Source organism: Peromyscus leucopus, chromosome 8a (assembly GCF_004664715.2).
Source record: "Peromyscus leucopus breed LL Stock chromosome 8a, UCI_PerLeu_2.1, whole genome shotgun sequence".
NCBI lineage: Eukaryota > Metazoa > Chordata > Mammalia > Rodentia > Cricetidae > Peromyscus > Peromyscus leucopus.
The window spans coordinates 17,738,942-17,762,285 of record NC_051085.1 but is presented as its reverse complement, the minus strand read 5'-3'; positions in this window follow the sequence as shown (position 1 = coordinate 17,762,285).

Here is a 23,344-nt window from a genome sequence, read left to right as displayed (position 1 = left end):
AGGAATATAGATAAAAAGATGACCACTGCATGGGTCCTGAAGTTTGATTGAATTTAGTCATCAAACATGGAGACAATTGCCTTTATCTACTGAGTCATATCATCAGCCCATCAAATATTTCTTTTTTTTTTTTTTTTTATTCGAGACAGGGTTTCTCTGTGTAGCTTTGTGCCTTTCCTGGAACTCACTTTGGAGACCAGACTGGCCTCGAACTCACAAAGATCCGCCTGCCTCTGCCTCCCGAGTGCTGGGATTAAAGGCGTGCACCACCACCACCTGGAAAATATTTCTTAAAGCAATAACAACAAAAAATAGTACAGCTGCTCTAGAAAGCAGTTTAGTAGTTTCTTATACACTAATGAATACTCTGCAGTTTACCTTCTAGGTGTTCAGCCTAAAGAAATGAAAACATATGCCCACACAAAGAACTAATAACTAAACATTGAAAACAGTTTTACTGAAAATAGGCAAGGAAGTCAAATGTATTACAGGAGATTAACTGTGGTGTGGTAATATTGTGTTCCCCAAAATATTGTGCACCCTAATAAACTTATCTGGGGTCAGAGAACTGAACAGCCACTAGATACAGAGGCCAGAAGATGGTGGCACACATGCCTTTAACCCTAGCATTCCAGAGGCAGAGATCCATCTGAATCTCTGTGAGTTCAAGGCCACACTGGAAATAGCCAGGTATAGTGACACAAGCCTTTAATCCCAGGAAGTGATGGCAGAAAGCAGAGAAGTATATAAGGCGTGTGAGGACCAGGAACTAGAGCCTGGGTAAGCTTTTAGGCTTTTGAGCAGCAGTTCAGCTGAGATTCATTTTGGATGAAGACTCAGAAGCTTCCAGTGTGAGGAAACAGGATCAGCTGAAGAATGAGGTGGCTGTGGCTTGTTCGCTTCTCTGATCTTTCAGCATTCCCCCCAATGCCTGGCTCTGGGTTTATTTTTATTAATAAGAACTTTTAAGATTCATGCTACACTGTGGGAGTATTATACAATGAAATAATACTAATGAAAAAGAATGGGCAGTTAAAACAATTAAGACAAAATGAATAAATGAACCAGATAAGCAAGAATGCCACAACCAAAGGTGTGCATGCTGTGTGGTTTCATTGAGTCGGAAACTCTAAAAAGTGACAAGTCTGGCATATGTTTAGATGAACAAGATCGGTGGTTTACTCTCTGATGAGCTGATTGAGAATGAATATGAAGACAGAAAATGTATAGGTAATAGAATTTTTTTCACATGATGACATTTATAGAGGATTCAAATGTGTTAACAACAACACATGGACACAGACATTCGTTTTATTGTTTAAGTCAATGAAGTCAACTTTATGCACATAGTCTTATATTTTGTGCATTTATTGTGATTATTTTTAATGTGTATGTGTGTATACCTGTCTGCAAGTGTGTGGGTTCACATGTGTGTACATACGTAGATGTCTGAGGGAGTTTTTCTTAATGACTCTCTCTTATTTATTGTGGCAGGATCTCTCCTTTGAACCCAGAACTCCCTGATAAGAGCTAGCCTGGATAGGCAGCTTGATCCAGCAATTCTTCTGTGTACTAAATTTATAGGTATACCTCCATGTCCCCAGCACTTATATGAGTTCTGGGAATCCAAACTTCAGGCCTCCTACTTGTATGACTAGCCTTTTAATCATTAAGCTATCTCCATAGTGCAGAAGTAGATGTTTAAATAGATAGTTGGCAGTTTTAAAGGTCATGATTGACAGCTCGTAAGATTGGCAGGATAATGTCATTTGGCTCAGGAACCTCTCTGGATCCCTTCCTATCAGATTCTAAGAGCAACCTTCAATGACATGCTCTCAGCAGTATCAGGAAGGATGACAAAAATCAGTTTCTAAGTACCTTTGTTGAAATGAAGGCAGATTCCAGAGAAGAAAGCACTTATTAATTGGCTCAGTCGGGGTGTTTTCTCCAGGTCAACCTCTAGACACATTTCATCCTTTATAATACACAGTGTAGTTGAGTCATCACCCAGAAGGAAGGCAGTAACAACTGAATATGGCAAAAGGAAACAGACCCACTCTAAGGATGAGTTCTGAGCAGTAATGTGACCCCTAAACAGCTGCTCTGCTCCTTTCGGAACCTGCCTTCCTCATGTAGCTACATCTTCTTGAGCCTTCCTCTTCTGGCTTTGAACCATCTGTCATTTGGCAAATATGTCATACTCTGAGACATGTGGTTCAGCGGCCAAGTCTCCAACCCTGTGAGTCTGGGTTCACTGTAGATGGGGCCATAAAAGGCTATTTTAACATGTTTTCTTTAGCTTCATTTAAAACCCTGCCACGCAAGGGGAACATTCAGCAAATTCAGCAACAAAATGCTGCATAATTGTCTCTGGGAAGGTTTCTTACCTTCTGTGAGCTTTTAGTAGCAATTCAATAAATTTTCAAGCCTTACAAAGAAGGAGAATACCATATAATTTCCTCTAGTTGGTAATGAAGATTCGCTGGGGATTCAGCTAATTCAAAAGCCTCTTAGATTCGAAGCATCTGCGGGAGTTTTCTCCTTAGCTTCATTCTGAGCTCAGCCCTGAGTACGATGTTTAATGAGTTACCGTTACATTCAGCTATCAGTCCCCTGCTTTCCAAATCTGCATGTCGCTCAGCAGAGGTGGAAACAAAATTCTCTTTCTTGATCTTTGAAATCTCTGAGAAGTACCCAGCTAATTTCCAAATCTATTTTCTTCTTGAATAGAGAGAGATATGAAATGAAACCAGATTGCTAAGCTAGATGGAAAAGTTCAAAGCTGAAGGAGTGCATTATCCTCTCCAATACATCACATTGAGTTCACAGCCAGCTCAGGAAAGCCCCATTTAAACTCTGCCATTGAACTCCCACGAAATAATTGCCCAAGGTGCAGAGAGACACACAGGTAGTGCTCTCTTCCTGGATGGCATTCCTACGCATCTATTTTATTTCAACCAAATATATTTATTGGGTTATTACACTCTTGACAAACTCTCTAGTTCATATTTAGAGCAGTCAACGTGCTTGATCTTAGGAAAGAAAACAAAAAGACTCTTACATAGGATGAGAGCCATTCAATTTTAATGAGAAGCATTGCAGTTTATACTCCACTCCTCTCCATGACCAGGTTTTTACATCCCAAGACAAAATGTCCACTTAACTCCCTGTACAAAATGCTGGCCTTTGGAATGGCTGCAGCATTCTCACAACATGAAAATGATCATCCTTCTGCAGCTGCATCAATCCTTTCCCTTTCAGCTGAAAGCATGGACTGGCCACTTGTTCCAGTAAATTAATGGCTATGGCTGTCTTTAGGAGTAAACTGCTCTGCTCTGAAAATGATCGCATAGGTGCACATGCTGGTGCTCGGGTCTCTGGGAACCAGGCATCATTTTGATTTCTTCTTTACTCCTGGCAGACTAACCACCCACACCGCTCATACACAGAGCAGCCAGCTGAAGATGAAGACAGTTCTCAGGTAAAATGTTTTTGCTTAGGAAGAAAGCACTGAGTGTGTTTGAAAAAGTACCTTTCAACTAAACACCAGCACAGGGAGAACCAGTAGATGAGTGTTTTGATACACATCTGCTCCAAAAAAAATTTTTTTCTATAAGCACCCGTGCAGATTCATGTTACACGCAGACACTTGCCAGAGCTGTACTGGTATGCACTTCTTTCTAGAAAAATCTAGAGGCTAGCACACCTGCCCCTGTCACCTCCTGGCACTTCTTCTTTTGTTCTTTTCTCTCCTAATGACTGCAAGAAGAAGGAAAGAAATAAGGGTAACATGTTTCATCACTGAAGAAAATTGGGTTTTACAATATGCATTTCATATCATCCCTCAGCCTCGACTATTAGGATCTTTCTATTAGATAAAACAAGCTTTCATTTTAGTTTTGATGCTCCCACGATTCTGCCTGCATGCACACACCCCTGAACAATTCTCAGCAAGCTTCAGAGATAAAGAATACACATCAATTCCTTTCAAATCTATATGCATCAATGAATTGGTCTTGTCAAGCTGTGTTCGCTTTTGAGAACAGTGACATGAGCCCTAAGCCATATCTCCCCTGAAGCTTCTGTCTCTGCCTCATCAACAGGTAGTAATAAATGCAGCACAAATGATGGTCACCTCTTATTCCCTGTAATTAGCATCATATATTTACCATGTCTGCTGTACTGATAGCAAGCACACAACCAATCTGGGCCAGAACAGAACCAAATAAACAAACAAAAACAGTTCTGGGCTAAGGAATTCAACCATTTAAAGTTAGCATCTGTGCAATTTCAACGCACAGGACCAACACACTGAGGGATGATGCCCTGGAGTTGACACTGTTCACTTACTTTAGTAAGGTGGCTTTGGGGACAGTGATTTCTGAGAAAGAGACTTCAATAGAGAACATGAATTTATACAGAGTCAAATGACAAAGGGTGTGTGTGTGGGGGGGGGTGTGTGTATGTATGTTTTACCTGTTTTTCTAAGCAATGACTAAAAGAATCACAAATATACAAGCTTCTCTTGTCTGACATTTACTGCACTGAATAGAAAGAGAGAAATTCCACACCCATTGATGGGCGAGTGATTGGTGGAATTTGCTTTCTGCCTAAGATTTCCGTTATTGTACAGTGACATCAAGCATAAAGGAAAGGGATCAAGATATGAGAGAAGATGAAAAGTTTAATTCAGGGTGTTTTCAAGGTGTTTCAGTGAAGAAAACACATGGGCACTATTTTCTACTACACTATACACCCCTGCCCTCTCCTGCACCTACCCTGCAATGGGATCCTCCACTGGCATTCTGACCCGCCATCCTCATTTTATTTCTAAGAGGCCACTGTGTGATTTGATCTGACTCTTTTTACCCCCCTTTCTGTGCAAAGCTTTCCCAACTCTTCAAACCTTTAGTCCACATTGGTAAGGAGGTCCCTGCAGATTCAAGGGCTCAGAGACCAGTCAAGGACATGCCTCTGTGCTCAGCTGCATCTGAACTGACTCAGAGTCAAAGGAATCCTGTCAGTGACATCTCAGCACAGGCAGGACAATCATGGATCTATTCTCAGACACACAGAGTAGAGAGAACCACTGGCCCCAAACCAGTGCCACTGGCTAACTCTCCTTCCTGCTCTTGTCAACCCACACACATCTGTGACAGTACAGAGTTGGGAGCACACAGCTGTTTGGTTTGAGTCACATCTACAGGCTTTTTTTTTTTTTCAGTCTTATTTCCTCTGTTCATATCTCTCCTCCCCTTTTATCTTGTATTAGAAGAAGTACAAGGCTGTGAGCAGAGTCTTTTGTCTTCCTGATTAGATCAGACATGTAAATAAACACATCTGTTTGGCAAGGGCAGAAGCAAAGCCTTAAATAGCAGCGTTGCTTAAAAGATGCTGCAGAGTTCTTCTAAGGAATTATTACAATTAAGATTTCTCATGACAAGGCAGCCTTCACACAGCTAAGGAAACCAAAAACAACACATGGGCTAAGACATCACGTTTGCAAGCCCACTTGCTTCCTTCTGCATAGATGAAAAGTGCTGTGACCTAAAGAGCCACAGAAAGGCAGCAATTGCATATGACAGTCAAGGAAATCCACGTTCTCAAAACAGGCACCATGGAGGAAATTGCACTCCTTTGAAATAACAAGTCTCTCTAAAGCAGATAAAATTGTGGCCAAAAGTCTGCCTTGGAGAATTCAAGTTGGAGTTATGAATCTCTCTTCCCAATTTTCTCTGTAGTTGTTCATAAAATGGAATGTCAATAATATATATAGAGAGATGATAGATTGATAAGTTGGTTGATTTTTGTTTTAATTTGTGAAATGATGTCTTTTAATGATTGTCTGGTTTACCTGCCCATGGAGATTATTAGCTGTCTTCACAACTCTACTTCTTCAAATGATGCCTCCCTGTTTCTAATGCTTGGAAATGACAATCCAACCACCATATCACAACAAATAATTCACATTTGTATAACATAATTTGCCATCTTTCAAACACTTTGAAACCTCCTCTCCCCTCCCCTTCTTTAATGTTTAGGGTGAGAAGCAGTGCCATCTATTACATAAAGCCAAATTCTCTATCCCTTGGCTCTGCCCACTTTCAGCCAGCAAGGCTTCCAGGCCAGGGTGGACCACTAGTCCATAGAACTAGGCGTTGTCGTCTGGAATTAGCTGCAGACTGCTTTTGTCTGCAGCATTGTGCAGACTGGTACCTGCCCTTTTTCATAACAGTCATTTGCCCTTCTAAAGGCCACTGTCCTCGATGTGCAGATAAAAAGCAAGACTCCCCAGCCAGACTCCCTAGACCATGCCACCCCAGGCATCTTGTCTACTTTGCATGAGGCTGAGTCATGCTTCTTGTTTACGTTCTCTTTCGTTTTACAACGTTCAGATGGTTGCACATACTGTTCCTCTGAAGCCTGAGTCCTACCCCCTTATCCATCTGGCAAATCTACACGCCTGAGGCCCAGCATCTTCCCCGGGTAAGGCTTGACTGATACCAAATGGAAATGTTTATCTCTGGCTTTTCAGAGCAAGCAGCAGACTCCATAGGCAGTTTCTTACTTTGATTGAAGACCAGGTTGTACTAGCAATTGGTATTCTGTATGTATATTACTCTTCTCCCCCTTCCTTGGGCTTTGTATGTCTGGTAGTCTTTCAGGTCTGGTTACAATGTCACTCCTCAGGTAGGGCTATTCAGAGGGCTCAAATTTGTCTGTTTAGTTAAATGTCCCCTAGTCTACATTTCCCTGATGTAAGATTTTATTTGTTGGTTGTTGCACTGTTTCGATTTTCAAGACCTTAAGTATTTTGTCTTGGGAGGCTGGGCAACCTGTTCGGATGTAACAATAAGTTACAACCCAGTACCTGAAGCAGTGTCAGGAGTCAGTAAACTCTCAGCTGTTTAAGAACATGAAGTGAACAACTGACTATTCATGAGAACTGGGGCTATAGTTATATCACTGTTTTAATTGTTTGACTATTTTATGTGTGTGGGTATTTTATCTGCATATATCTATAAGTACCACATATGTAACTGGTTCCTGCAAAGGCCAGAAAAGGTTAACAGATCCCCTTGGACAGGAGTTATAGACAGTTTAGAGTCACCATGTGGGTACTGGGAGTCAAACCTGGATCCTCTGGTTGAACAGCTAGTGCTCTTAACCACTGAGCCATCTCTCTAGTCCCTGGACTATATCTTTTTAAGTTTATTCCTTGCCAACCAAGTCAGTAAGCCAATATTTTTATTCTTTAATCAATGATTATATTAGTTTGTTTTCAGCTGCCTGGAACCAAATGCCTGACAAGAAGCAGCTTAAGGTGAGGAGTGATTTACTTCGACTCATGGTTTAGGGGGAACAACTTGCGTTATGACAGGAAGACATGTCTACATACATCATTGCATCTACAGTCAGGAAGCAGAGAGAGATGAAGGCTCCTACCCTTCTCCATTTCCTCTTTTTATTCAGTCAGTCCAGGATCACAATCTATGTGATGGTGACAGCCACACAGGTCTCTCCCTGTCAGCTAATATTCTGGAAACCTTTGCACAGCACACTCAAAGCTGTGTGCCCCAGTAAACTATATGTTCCTCTTACAGTCTAAGAATCTACTTCATTTATAGCTTGATTGTCTCAGAAAGCATGGAATGTACTTTCTTAAAAATTTGTTAAGGATCACAGATGTGGATTTTCAAAACATTAAAAATGAAATAAATTCAACAAAATTTCCTTTTAACTAGAAGTAGCTTAGAAATATTGTGCCATGTCAAAAGAAATTACACTGATGAATGCCCAACAGCTAAACAAAAGCCACAACATATTTATCTTTGTTATCGAGCTTGGAAAATGTAAGTCCCAGGTAACTCAAGGTAATTCAAGAGCCTTCAGTTTGGTTTTCATTTCTGTGTTATTTTCTACTTGTACTTGCATATATTAAAAATAATCAATTAGTCATCGTCAACATTTATGTACACAGACCATATTAGGCAGTGTGGGGAATAGCAAAAGGAACAGGAGGGAAGCAGATGGCTGCACGTAATATACATAATAAAATACCATGCTCTGCTCTGCCTTACTGAGTCGTATGCATTCAGGCTGGAGCACTGGGTGTTCTTTTACATGGGTGTGGCTCGTTGGCTTGAAGTTCCTTAGCAGCAGATTGCCGATGCCAAGCTGGCATTCTCTCTCTTTTTTTTTTCCTCTTTTTATTCCTTCTGGGACTCTAACCCATGGGAAGTGTGCCTCACTCATGCCTTAGGCAGCTTTTAGCTAACTCCTTCATATCACCTCTGTCCTTTCTCACCCAATTTGTACACTCACAGATCACGTAGTTACTGAGCACCAGCTCTGTGTCAGTTTCTCTGGTAGACCCAAGATGTGGAGAAGAAACCAAGGAAGATAAGATTCTCATCTCTGAGGAGCTGCCCTGGAGGTGTAGCATTGGAGTGAGGGTGAAGCATGAGGGTGAGGATGGGGAGCTGTACTGAGGGTGTAACATGGGGATGAGGATGGGGAGCTGTATTGAGGGTGTAACATGGGCGTGAGGATGGGGAGCTGTACTGAGGGTGTAACATGGGGGTGAGGATGGGGAGCTGTACTGAGGGTGTAGCATGGGGGTGAGGATGGGGAGCTGTACTGAGGGTGTAGCATGGGGGTAAGGATGGGGAGCTGTATTGAGGGTGTAACATGGGGATGAGGATGGGGAGCTGTACTGAGGGTGTAGCGTGGAGGTGAGGATGGGGAGCTGTATTGAGGGTGTAACATGGGCTTGAGGATGGGGAGCTGTATTGAGGATGTAGCATGGGGATGAGGATGGGGAGCTGTACTGAGGGTGTAGCGTGGCGGTGAGGATGGGGAGCTGTATTGAGGATAAAGCATGGGGGTGAAGATGGGGAGCTGTATTGAGGGTGTAGCATGGGGGTGAGGATGGGGAGCTGTATTGAGGATAAAGCATGGGGGTGAAGATGGGGAGCTGTATTGAGGATAAAGCATGGGGGTGAAGATGGGGGGCTTTACTGCAGTTATAACTGGTGGTGAGAAAGCAGCAAAGAAACAATTGAACAATGGATATGAAATGATATCTGGTAAAAGGGATATGAAAAGATATATACCAGGTCGGGGTACAAACTACTGAAGATTAAGTCAACACCCATGGAGCATGGCATGACAAGAACATTTAAGCAGAAATCTGTCTGTATGAAGGACACCATCAGAAGATCTAGATGAAAGGATGTCTGAGACAGAGAAAACTAAAAGAGGAAGAGGTTGCGTCAAGGAGCACTGTGAGCTTCTGGAAGATGAGCAGTGGTCAGTTGAGTTGAATGAGGGATGAGTAGCCCAAGATAGCCTGAGGATACACCAGGCTGTAGAGAGTTTAGCCCTGGAATGTTTCCAAAGGTCCCTCTGGCCAAGTGGGAGATCTCCTTGTCATTGCAGAAGGAACGTGAGAACCCAGATACTTTCTTTTTTAAAGATTACAATGACTTTGCCTTCCTCTGCTCCCATAATATGCTGTCTCCCATAGGCTCAAACAGGGACAATGAGTCATGGATTGAAACCTCCACAACTCTAAGCCTATTGAGGCTTTCATGAGGAGATAAACAAATGTTTATTTGCCCCTACATAGGACATGAATGACAGATAAAAGTAATGATCCATTCAAATAGCTTGGTGAACCAAGGCGTGTACTTAGGGTTACTTACAAGAACATGCTCAGGCAGTTATTTACAGGAACATGGACAACTTACAACAACTTACAAATGGCTGAACTGCTAAAGAAAATCTTTCTCTCCCTCTCCCTCTCCCTCTCCCTCTCCCTCTCCCTCTCCCTCTCCCTCTCCCTCTCCCTCTCCCTCTCCCTCTCCCTCTCCCTCTCCCTTTCTCTCTTCCCTCTTTCTGCTCTCTTTGTCCTCCCTGGTTCTTTCTCATTAAAATCATAACGAGGGCCGGGAGGTGGTGGCACATGCCTTTAATCCCAGCACTCAGGAAGCAGAGCCTGGTGGATCTCTGTGAGTTCAAGGTTCAGCCTGGTCTACAGAGTGAGATCCAGAGAAGGCACCAAAACTACACCGAGAAACTCTGTCTTCAAAAACAAACAGACAAACAAAAATAATAATAATAAAGAAATAACCCTGCCTATAAATTTCTGCCTATAAACCCCCAGGGAAGAACAGGTCTCAAGAGACCCTGAAGAGGGCAGTGGTTGTGCTATGTCCAGAAAATACACTCCATAACATAATGAAAAAAAACAACAACACTTTTTTCATTATTTGATTGTTATGCATTTCTTATGGTAATAGAAAGCTGGTTAACACAACAACTTATATTTCATATTCATATAATAGAACTCTTATGAAGCGCTGAGAAAGGGGGTGATATAATCTGACATATTTTAAGAATATATTTCTCTCTTCTCTGCAGCAAATAAAGAGGAGTGTTCCAAACAGAAGCTGAAACCCTTTGGAAGATATTGCAACAGAGAAGGTGGGATGATGTAGGATTAAGGTAGTAACTATGCAGATGTCAAGAAGTGGTCAAACTTTTTATTGTAAATTGAAAGCAGAGTCAGAAATAGGGCTCTCTAATGCTTTAATGGGAGTCACAAGGATTAAAAAAAAAATCAGGATGACTTCTAAGTGATTGTTCTGCAAACAGTAAATAGTGATGCAGTTATAAGATCAGAATGACGAAGGGAGACATTAGAACAGGACTCTCTGGAGCAGATGCTCCATAAACATTAATTTGGTAATTTAAACACAGAAACAAGTACAAATTAATACATCGCAAGCTGTTTATATTCGTGGTAGCGAGTACACAACCCCAAATTCAAAATCTGTGGCAATTTAGACAATGACAGTAGTAATGAGAGGAAATGTTAGAAGAAAATGACATCCCAAGACAAATCACCTTTAGAAAATACAACTGGAAATTATTTCAGAAAATGAAGTCTTCAGCTTCAAATTTGACAAAATCTGAGAGCTCCTATATTGATTCAACTGGTTTGAGGTTATTTACTGAACAATGGACTTTGGGTTTTTGCTTTCATTTTGGGAGTTCTGTTTGTTTTTAGGCTCTGGCTAATGTTAAACTTGAGATCTGCCTCAGCTTTTCTTAGTAACACAGATTACAGGTGTACTAAAGTAGCAATTGTTTTAATTCACTCACCTCTTACTTCGCTAGCAGAGGACATTACTGTTTAGCATTAGAATCCCCTACCTCCATGTAATCTTGATTTCAGTGAAGCTAGACTGACAAGTTAAATCATCTTTATTAATTGTCACGATGTTAATCAGCCGAGAACTTCAACTTGACCTCTATGTAGCACTCAGACAAGATGAAGATCAGTTGCTATGATTTCTTAATAACGTAAATATCCATTCCATCATGGCACGCTTTTGAAATTCATCTCAGAGTTTAATAGTGATACCAGCCCCTTAATCAGTAAGGGTTGATTAATATGTCCTTTCTTATATCCACATGGCTCATTGGCAGTAGGTTAAATCGGTTTCATTTTTCAAGCTATAGGGTTTTGGGGATTTCTGCTCCTCCTTCATTTTTGCTTTTACTTCAGCACAAAGTATTAAACCTCGGAAATGTGCACTAGTCCACTAGATACTTTACCCACTTAAATCTAAGAATGTTGGTATCTGTGGTGGTTTGAATAAGAATGGCTCATAAATTTAATGCTTAGTCACCTGGGAATAGAACTCTTTGAAAGGATTAAAAGGATTAGGAGGTGTGGCCATGTTGGAGGAAGTGGGTTACAGGGGGTGGCTTTGAGATTTCAAAAGCCCAAGCCATGCCTAGGCTTTCACTCTGTGCTTATGGATCAGGATGTAACTCTTAGCTACTGCTCCAGCACCCACCTGCAAGCTGCCATGCTCCCTACCATGTTGATTCTGAACTATAAGAAATCCCCCAATTAAATGTTTTCTTTTATGAGTTGCCTTGGTCATGGTGTCTCTTTAGAGCACTGACTAAGACAGTATCTAATAGACTGTGTTTTTATTGGTGACTTTAGAAAGAGCCAAAGATTAAACACTGGGACCATAGGCATCATTCCACTGGCAGACAGCTGTTGAGGATGGGAAGTTGGGAGCATTTTCTTTTTCTGTGTATCACAAATATTTGAAAATTGCAACACTAAACTATTCAGTAAATACTACCAATTTGTAACAAAAAGTGGTAGAATCATCTTGAAAGATATAACACTCGATTTCACACAATTATAATTGAAAGAATTTTTATTCTTCTATGCAGTTTTCACTTACAAGTTCTGATATTAAAGGGAGTTATGTAGAGAATGATTATAAGTCATGCTATGATATGAGAGTTAAGGAATCCACTTTTCCTCCTTGGACTAAAAAGCAAAATAATGACTGCTTCAAGAAAACACTTCTGTGGCAAGAAACTAGGAACCCTTAAAAGATAGGCAGAGTCATATTTATATCTGGAGTAGTTAACAAGGTCTGCTATGTCTATTCCCCAAATTCTCCTGTCCCATACTGCTGCACATTGTGCCATTTATTTGATTTCATTTTATTTCACCTGAACTATTTGCTTCCTTTAGGAACTTACCATCTAGTTCATTTGCAATTCACAGGCTGTGGATTTATTTTGTTTGTATCAGTTACAATTCCTATCAGATCTGTATTTCCATACTGCTGGGATTGTTTTACCTTTTTTAGATAGTTCCATTTAGAGGTCTTGGTATAATGTCATTGACTTGGGTGTTTATGGAAGTGTCTCCTTAGCCTTGCTAAATCTTAGCATGGTTACCTAAAGCTGCCATGAAATCTTATGTACTGTGAAAAGCCAGTGTTCTGAATGTGATAGTAAACACTGAATTCAAGAATGAGGCTGTGTATACTTTGAGGGGAGAGTCTGCTTTTCTTGGTTTACACAGTGGACTCGCAGGAGCTGGGGTTTTTGTTTTGTTGCCCCACAAACTCCAGGCTTTCCATTAACGTTGTTCTATCAGGTGGTCCCATTCAATATCTGCTCTATCTCTCTCAAGCTAAAACCTGTTTTCTGACTCTGTGCCTCCCACAGCTCCTAGGTCATAAGGCAAGTTCTTATCATATCTTCTTGGTTTCAGCTTTGATCCTGAAAGAGGACTGGGATCTGTAAGTGGAAGTACTATGAGCCCAGCAGGGCCTGTGTTGGAGTCTCCTTGCAAACCCATCTTCTTGGACAGCATATTGGCTACTTTTCTAGGTACTGTGATGAAATACATGACAGAGACAACTTAGTGGAAGAAAGGTTTTCTTCTGGCTCACAGCTTGGGGTTACAGTCAAAATTGGCAGGAAAATCACTGCATCACAGGCACGGAGCCACTGGTCACACTATATCCATAATCAGGAAGGAGGGCAAGAATAATGCTGGCACTCAGCTGGATTTCTCCATTGGATTCCTTCTAGGACCCTGACCCATAGAATAATACTACCCAACTTCAGCGTGGGTCTTCTTATCTCATTTAACCCACTCAAGAAACTACCTCACTGATGTGTCCAGAGGTTTCCATGTTGATTCCAAAATTCATCAAGCTGACAATCAAGATGTATCATGACTGATAGCTATCTAGAGGTCATTTTACTTAGTTGTGGAAAGAAAAACATCCATAACAGGAGTGACCAAACTTCTATATGCAATATCAACCACAAATTTTCACTATCTCCTCTAATCAATGCTTTATGTTGAAACAACAAACCAACATTGATCTGCTGGGCTCACAGTGGCAACTCTATGCCAGTTAGTCTGTATGATAAAAAGGGGTTTTATGCTTATAGATTTTGTCAACTTTTATTTGTTTCTTGTTTTATATTTTTATCCATGGATCATGAAGGGGTTGTCTCTATCTTCTCCAATAGAAACTAGGCCTTGCATTCATTAGCCTATGTTTTTACACTGTCTAAAAATAATTGGGTGTATTTTAAATGCTATGCTAAGAATGGCTTGTCATTGTTTGAATTCTACATTCATGAAATTGACAATAATAACTGAAACATGGTTGCCCTTCTCATCTCATCCCAGCTCAGTACCAGGAGTATTTTAGGAACTAGAAAGATGGTATGGGGTTGACCTAAATGAAAATTAGTCATGGTTTTCAAATTCTGATTTATTTATTATTAGAATGCTAAATTTAGGTGTATATCAATTTAATGCATTCTGTGTTTTAATATAAATTTCACTCCTATATAATCTTGGGAATTTTCTCTGGCTAAAAATTAATTTTACAGTGTTTTTAGACAATTTCCTGATGATATTTAATAAAACTGAGGACAATATTTTAAGTTCACCTTTTCCATTGAAATTTTAATTTGAACTCTTTGCTTGTCTATCTAAAACTTTGGCAGTTACATATGTGTGCCTATTTTTGTCACGTTAAGCATCTGAAATATCTATTCTTTGTGTTTAGAAATTAATGTTTAGAATGATATAAAATTTATAGAAATATATTACAGAGAGACAAATTTATAGATGTATGCATACTAGTCATATATAACTGGACCAGGAAGATGACTCAACATGCAAAAGCTCTTGTCACACAATATCAATGACCTAAGTTCAATTCTCAAAACACATGTAAGGGTAGAAAAAAAAAGAATCAATTGCACAATGCTGTCCTCCACACATGTGCAATTTCACAGACATCCATATATGCACAGCTCATATCTTCACCACACATCATCATCATTATCATAATGTAAATGATAATATTGCCAACAAGATATTGAACAAATTTAGCTTACTCTAAATCAGATAGTACCATTAAGTATTAAATATACATTCTCTTCATATTCTACTGGAATAAGTAACATGTGATGGTTAAACTATTATTTGTTACACAAATATCAGCTGAAATGAAATTAAATGTGGTGTCTCAGTTACTGTTCTAGTGCTATGGAGGTACACCATGACCAAAGCAACACTTATAAAAGAAAACGTTATATTGGTGGCTTGCTTACAGCTTGAGCATTAGTTAGGCAGGAAGAGGAGAGATATGACACTAGATCAGTAGCTGGAAGTTTAACATCCTGATCTGCAGGCAGCAGGAAGCCTCCAACAAGACCACACCTCCTCCAACAAGGTCACACCTCCTAGTCCTTCCCAAACAGTCCACTAGCTGAGGATCAAGCATTCAGACATAGGTACCTATGGGGACCAACATCATTCAAACCACCACACATGAGTAGTGTTTTCTTATAAATATCTTTATAATAAGCAAAACACTGACTGTGCCAAGAATAGAAAAGTGAGATTGTAAATACTACTGCAGAAGATTATATGACAGGTAATTTTCAAATATGAGCTACTATGTCCAAAGATGAATTGGAATAAATGCATTTTTTCCTTAACATATGAATAGTTTCAGAGAATGAAGCAGTTTGAAAATACAGCCAAAGGTCCTCTGCATCAATGTCCTGTTACTTCCTAAACCCAGGGGATTTTTTGCCACGTTTTCTACATAGAAATCATCATTTAAATTCAAATTAATTGTTATAGCACTTAAAGGGATATGAAAATCATAGTCTAGAATTCTGTCTAACAGGGAACTGTTCTTCCAAGGACAGATGAACCAGAGTGAGCTGTTCTCCAAATAACAACGAGACTGTTTTCTCAAGGGTTTTATGAAAGAATTATATGAGGGAGCCATTTTTTCCATAACAGCAGAGAGTTTAAAGAGCTGAAAGCCATATTTTTAATGAGATATGGCTAGAAATTAGGGTCTGTTTATTTCTACGTGTAGATGTAACTAACCGTCTTATTAAATAAGAAATACAGAAACAATGTAAAGGAGAAAGCCGAGAGGTCAGAGCTCAGAGCTAAAATCTCACCCTTCCTCCTGCTGTCCCAGCTTCGCGAAAAGAGACCTACTTCCTGTCTGTTCTTTTTTTATAATATGTTGTTCTGCCTTCTCATTGGTTGTAAACCCAAACACATGACTGCCTCGTCACTGTCTGAATGTACAGCTCCCTAGGTCTTAAAGGCATATGTCTCCAATGCTGGCTATATCCCTGAACACACAGAGATCTATGGGATTAAAGGCGTGTGCCACCACCGCCACACTCTTGCTATGGCTCTAATAGCTCTGACCCCCAGACAACTTTATTTATTAACATACAATCAAAATCACATTTCAGTACAATTAGATTACCACCACATCTACGTGTTTCTGTACTGTGGGAGGCAACTATGCTGCACACTGTACCACCAATGCCTTAGCATCTTAGCTTTTCTGTATCCTGATTTAAATAGCAAATATAACAAGTCAAAATGCTAAGTGTAATGTTAACCAAATGCAGCTGTGTGTCTAAAATTTAACACTCTTTTTATTTTTCCAATGAACTTATAAACTATGTACAAGGCAAAAACTCAAACTAATTTTAGTGCATTTAAAAAGAACATATTGGGTCAACTTTTGACATCTATTCCTAAGGGAAAATCTCATTAAAATATGAATATAGTTATCAATCATCACTCTCATAAGTAGTCTTACACTTAAACATTGTACATATAACCACTAAAGCTAAATATGGCCAATAACGCCAAAAATGATAACCATGTTTCCAACAAATAATGCAAACACAATTGATTCACTCTTAATCAGACAGACGCTACAATTAAATAAGAAAATGAAATATGATAGCAAAGAGAGAAGTATAAAGACATTTAAAAGTGTATACTTGCTAAAATAATAAGTGGAACAGGAGTTGCAGGAACAGGAAAAAAATTAAGCTCACCACTTAAGAATCTATTGGAAAGAGAAAGTGATCATTAAATTGAATAACTAAACCAAATATTGATTTATCTACAAAATCAGAACATTTTAAACAAGAATATTTCACATGCAATAAGACAAAGAAACAGAAAAAGTACATGGATCTACTTCATAGGAAATTTAATGTACCTGCCTCTCTGAAGAAATTTAGCAGACTTTGTTTAGAAGTTATGAACAAAAGAAATATAAAGAAATAAAATACTGATTTGGGAAAGCCTTTTATACATAAAGACAAATTCTTTCTTACATTAAGCTATAAATTTATTTCAATTTTAGTAAGAATATAAATATTTTTGGTGAATTAATAAAAATTACCTTAAACTTCTGTGGGTATCCAAGAAAAAAGAATAATGAGAGAGAACTGATATTTCTGATTTTAAAGGATCATCAAAATTTACCATTAAGAAAATATGGAGCCTTCAATATGGATAGTAACACAAACACATATAAAACCCATCCAAGATAAAGATGGCTTTCCAAGTTCACACTAGAGAAAGGAATAATAAATCAAGTTGGTGAGCAATATAGGAAGAAAGCAATTAGATTGATTGCTGGCTCATCCACACCCTAAAATAATTGTAAATACATAAAATATCAAATGTATGGCCTGACTATTAGAATCACTTGCTGTTCTTGCAGAAGGGACCCCAGTTAGGTTCCCAGCCCATCTTGGGCAGTTGACAATCGTGTCTGTAACTCCCATTCCAGGGGGATCCAATTCCTCTGGGAAGACCTGAATTCGTATGAGCACATACATGTACAAACACACCCCCCCCCCCCCGCACACACACAGACACAATTAAAAATAATAAATCTTTAAATTTAAAAGTAAGGCCAAGTGTTATAGATGTACAGAGGTGCATGTGTACTTCTTACAATACATTGTACACCTCCATAAATTGTGAAATACATTATAGAAACAAAATTGTAAATATGTGATAATAAAACTATTTGTGACTACTAACCTTGGTTGAATACACATTAGCACTCTCATTGTAATAGATGTCTAATATATATTTTTAGATGTATGTAAAGTAAAACAGTGTGTTAGTCAGGGTTGTGTAAAGGGACAGAGTTGACAGAATGGAATGGATAGCTATATAGGATTTATTAGAGTGGCTTACAAGTAGTAGTCTGAACTATCCAAGAATGGCTGTATCACAACAGAAAGGCCAAAAATCCAGTAGTTGTTCAGTGTATCAAGTGTCAGTGGTCCCAGTTTGGTGCGGGAGTCCCAAGGAATTCTTAAGACCTTCTGGTCTTCAGCCTGCCTACGATGGGATTCCTAAGAACTGGGTTCCAATACCAGTGACTAACATGACTACATCTCGAATCAACTAAACCCCAAGTTGCTACAGTTAACAAATAACTGTTAGAGCTTTTCTTGTCTGGATGATTTAAGGGGGGAAAAATCCACCTTAAAACCTGGGCCACACCTTTTTTTGGTAGCCCACATGAAGGAACATGGAAGAAGGATGTTTTTGCTTTTCACCTACTTGCCTTCACCCTAACTGGCAGATTCATCTACCCTGTTGCTGGGGCATTCCTTCACTGGTGTTAATACTTATTATAGAGCCCTGACTCATACACTATTTTACTTCATACACATCTAAATTACTTATTAGACATCTACTAAAAGGATAATGCTAATGCATGTACAAAAAAACAAATACATTTATTGTACAATCTCATTTTGAGTAAAATCAATAAATTTGTTTAGATAATGCATATCATATGTAATATATAATAATACGTATTTTCCATTGTATTATTAACTAGATCAGCATATGTTAAGCATGCTATAATTAATTAGTTATATAGAAACAATTATTTCTAACTCGGGCACTCTACCAGCCAAATTTATATCAAGCAGTTTAACATAGCTCTTTCATTCTGACCAGTCCCACCCAGTGATTTAATAATCATTGTAGTTTGCAAAAGTCAGTCTTAGTTTGGTTGAATGAGCTCCCCTCATCTTCTGGACCTCAGTTTCTCAGGTCATCTGAATTCCTGCCTTCTACTGTCAGAAGCTTCCCACTTGCCTATAGTAGGGCAGATATGAGGAGGATCTGAAATCCAGATCCCACTGATGTCCAGGTCATCCTCATTCACCAGGAGATGGGACTGTGGTGGGATGTACACTTGGCTGCAGACAGCAATTTAGGAGGACAATACCACAAAGACCCATCAACTCTTACTGGTTTTTCCCTCATTCTGCCAGCTTGTTGCTTCTCCAAGTCGTGATATCTGTGAACCCATGTTTAGCCCACTGATATAAGAAAATTCTCAATATATCATTTTCTTAGACCAGGTGATATCTTAGCCACCAGGATGTTGGAGGTCCCCCTCATAGCTCCACAAACCAAGTGACATCTCCCTTGCTTTGCCAATACAGGGTGCTGCGAGGTACAGGCCCAGGTGTTCAGAAGCCCAGCTGCTACTTTTGAACCCCACCCAGCAGAGATCACGTCAATCTCCTTTTCTTAGATATCCGCATGTCCCCTAGGGGTCTCTTACATGTTGTTCCTCCTTCCCTCTTTGGTACTCAGCTTGGGTGCCTGAAGAACACCTGAGTGCTGTGTTGTTTTTCATCACCTCTTCTTCATCTAAAACCTGATTCCTTTCTCCATTCAACGTGGACCACAGTCCTAAAGACATGGGAACAGAAGTGGCAAATGGGCTCCTTTAATCTTTAACTCGTCAGACATGCTTGACTCTAGCATCCTTTATTTACTTAATGAGAACACATGTCATGCCATGTAAATTTATGATAATCGTAAAACATAGATGCCATTTGATATGGCAGGTATTAGGCCACAGCATTACTATTGTGTATTTCATCTATGTGTATTTGTATGTATAGAAATAGGCAAGCATTTTGTGAACAAAGGTGAATGTAGACATAAATGCAAATATACTTAAAGAGACAATTGCAAACAGACAGGCATACGAGTGATGGCAGAAGGTTGCCTGGAGACAATTCATGTCTGAATGTTAACAGAGATTAAGGAGGTCAAGTATTCCATACTTGCCCAATATTTATTCCATTTGCTTTGAAGTGTGATTCCCTCCCCCAAAACTTTCACTGCTATGCAGGCATTCTGATTCACCTGGGTAAAAACTGATGCTCCAAGAGGGTCAAAAAAAGATTATTCTATTGTGTAGGTTTGCCTCATTCACAACTGTATCTTAAGTCCAGATTTGAAAAACTCTGGGGGAAAAGAACAGACTGAATCAGAATTAGTACTATTACATGTTTCATTTAACAAAACGGAAAGAGCCAGAACAGTAAAGTCTTGCAGTATTCCCAAATATGAATTGTAGCTAGAGTTTTTCTGCCTGGCCCACAGTCAGAACAAATCTCTGTCATCTTCCAGTCCCACAGCCCCTCAAACCCAACCAAGTAAACACAGAGACTTATATTGTTTAAACTGTTTGGACTAATGGCTCAGGCTTCTAGCTATCTAGTTCTCACATCTTAAAATAAATCCATTTCTATAAATCTATACCTTGCCATGTGGCTTGTGGCTTACTGGCATCTTCACATGCTGCTTGTCATGGCAGCAGCTGGCAGTATCTCCTTCACTCAGCCTTCCACTTCCCAGAATTCTCCTCTCCTTGTCCTGCCTACTTCCTGCCTGGACACTGGCCAATCAGTGTTTTATTTATACAGAACAATATCCACAGCAATGAAGCCCACTAGACCCTGAGTAGGGTTACAGGGCTCTTTCACTTTTCACCATGTGCTACCATCAAAAGCCTGTTTATATAAGGCAATACAAATTATACACACATTCCCTATGTGGAAGAATGGAGAAGTGGAATCATTTTTATAAATGCTTATCACTTCAGAAAATTCCTAGGCATACCTTTCCTTTAAGTTGATTTTGTTTGATCAGAGCAGTTCGCTGATTATAAATCTTATTTCCCTGGTAATGATGGAAAAAATGGTGATTGACTCTTCATACTGGCCACAATTCTAAAGCCACAAATACTATAGGCAGTTATATTAGATGAACAAAAACAGTAAGATAAGCCAATCATAACTCAGCAATCTTCAGACTGCAGAGTGCTGATTTAGCACGTAAAACTTTCCTGTTATGTTTCAAGAATCATCATATTTTCTATCTGAATAATTTGATGTCTTGCAGGAAATATACCAAGACTGCATCTCAGAATACCCAACGATGCTAGGAACTAGCTCAATCCTTTACAGTTTCAAACCTTTAACCTCAAGTTTCCCAAAGGACCTTGCTTATAAGAAAAATAAATGGAAAGCAAGAAATAACTTAGGACTCTGACTTTCAGAGACTTTGAACTCAAGTACTTAGAAAACTTTAGTCTATAAAAAACTGGTATCAGGAATATGTTAGAAGACCCCAAGTTACATAAGAAGTTTAAGATCACACTCCTGTACCCCCAATCCACCCTGCCTTGACCTCACTCACTGTCAAGGTATAAATGGAAAAATTTAATGTAAAGTAGCTATAAAATTATTCCTTTTCTTTTATAAAGAGATTAATCTAGTTCCTTACATATCAGGGAGTATGATGGTTAATAATGATCATCAACTAAAGAATTTAAAATCACCTAGGAGACGAATCTCTGGGCATGTGTTGGAGGGAGTTTCTCCATGAAGTTAACTGAGTTGAGGAGATACATCCTAACTCTAGATGCCACTATGCCAAGAGTTCTGGACTGACTACAAAGGAGAAGGAATGGCAGGCTGAGCATAAGCACTCATCACTCTCCGCTTCTTGACAGTGGATGCAATGGGACCAGATGCCCCATCCTGCTGCCAAGACGCCTTCCCTATCATGATGAACTACACACCTTCAAACTGTGAGCCCAAACAAACTCTTCCTTCCTTTAATTGCTTTTGTCCAGTATTTTGTCAGAGCATTTAAAGAGTTTATTTCAATTAATGTCTAAGACTCACATAGCATGACAAACCTCGTGTGTTAATCAGTCATAATAATTTCATCTGTCATGTTGCATTTAAACAAAACATCTTTAAATAAATGATTAAATCTCTTTCATCCTGGCAAGACTTGAGACCACAAGTGGATAAATAGCTTTTTTGGATGCTTTGAAGAAAATGGGTTTTAAAGCAAGCAACTACATATTTACAAAGTATTTCAAGTTTAGAAAGCGCTGCTTGAAGGCTGGGAACCCAGACTGGACCCACAAACAAGGCACAACTAAACCATAAGACTGTTAATTCTCTATCATTGGAAGGTAAGCCACGAGAGGCCACCCAGCAATACTGTGAATTCAACAAAAATTCTACAACAGCAATCACTTGGGACATAAGAAAGTTGCTGCTGGTGTGGCCAGGGCCACCTTAGTTACTAATTGGAGCTGAAAAATGGGACTTTGTTGGGGGAGCACACATCTTTGCAGCCTGTTTTCTAGAACAAGAGCACAGTTGCACGATATTCCTCATTAGTGTCCTCTACTTACCTGAAAACAAGCTGTTCACAATGGCAGGTGCGTGACTTGGATTCCCAAACCTTAGCACCATAGGAGACTGGGAAACAGTGGGTTTGTGGTGGGGTTGTTTCATTTGTTTGTTTTTAGCTTCTCAGCCTCGGCAGGACAAGGAAGCCAATCAAGGAAAGATAGAAGTAAGAGGCTTAAGACAAAAATTAACCAACCCAGGGTAGACTGGAGGGAGTTGGTGTTACTGTTCTGTACATAAAGACATGTTTTCAAGCATTCTATAGGACTTATACAATATAAGATATTGACTAAATTGAGCAACTACAAACAGGACATAGAAGTTACAGTTCCAATCCAGGACCTAGCTGAATGTAATATTTGGAAAAGAAACAATTGATCACACTCCATTAGGGGAATTATTACATCCTAGCATCTATTTGCTCATCCATCAGTTCATTATTTTTCAAAGAGAAGGTCAGTTCAGGAGAATCTGTGTATGCAGTAATCCTTCTCAATGAATGTTAAGCAGTTGGCAGAATTTAAGGAAAAATGAAGCAATCTTACAAATTTCAAGATTTTGTCTTTCTTTAAAATCTAGAGCTTTCAAACAGGAAAAGGGCAGTTGAAAAAGCAAAACTAATGCTCTTCCTTTTTATCCCCAATCCCTTCCCTCCCCCAAAAAATCATTTCCAAAGATTTATAAAATGTCAAAGAAAAACTTATTAATGTTATCTGAATCAAATTAAGAATTGCTATCTGAGCCAAGCATAATACATGAAAGTAATTTAAATAAATACCAGTGCAATTATCTATTAGGCAGATACTGACCTGACAGATTTCACCATGGAGCTACCTAATAGAATTTGCCTTCCTTATTATCAGCTTCCCACTATATCTCCTTTTTTTGGTAATTGGTTCTTTTTATTGGAAAAAAAATGTGAATTGTTTTCTAGGTCTTCACATGTGGATCTTAACTTAATCAACTGGCATTTTAAGCTTAATTTTGAGCATTGTCAATCTCTTCCAAGACTTCCTACCACCAACACACAGTAGTTCTACTACCCCCTCTCTTATCTCCAAAGCAGCACTCAGTACTAATTTTTGCAACTGCCACT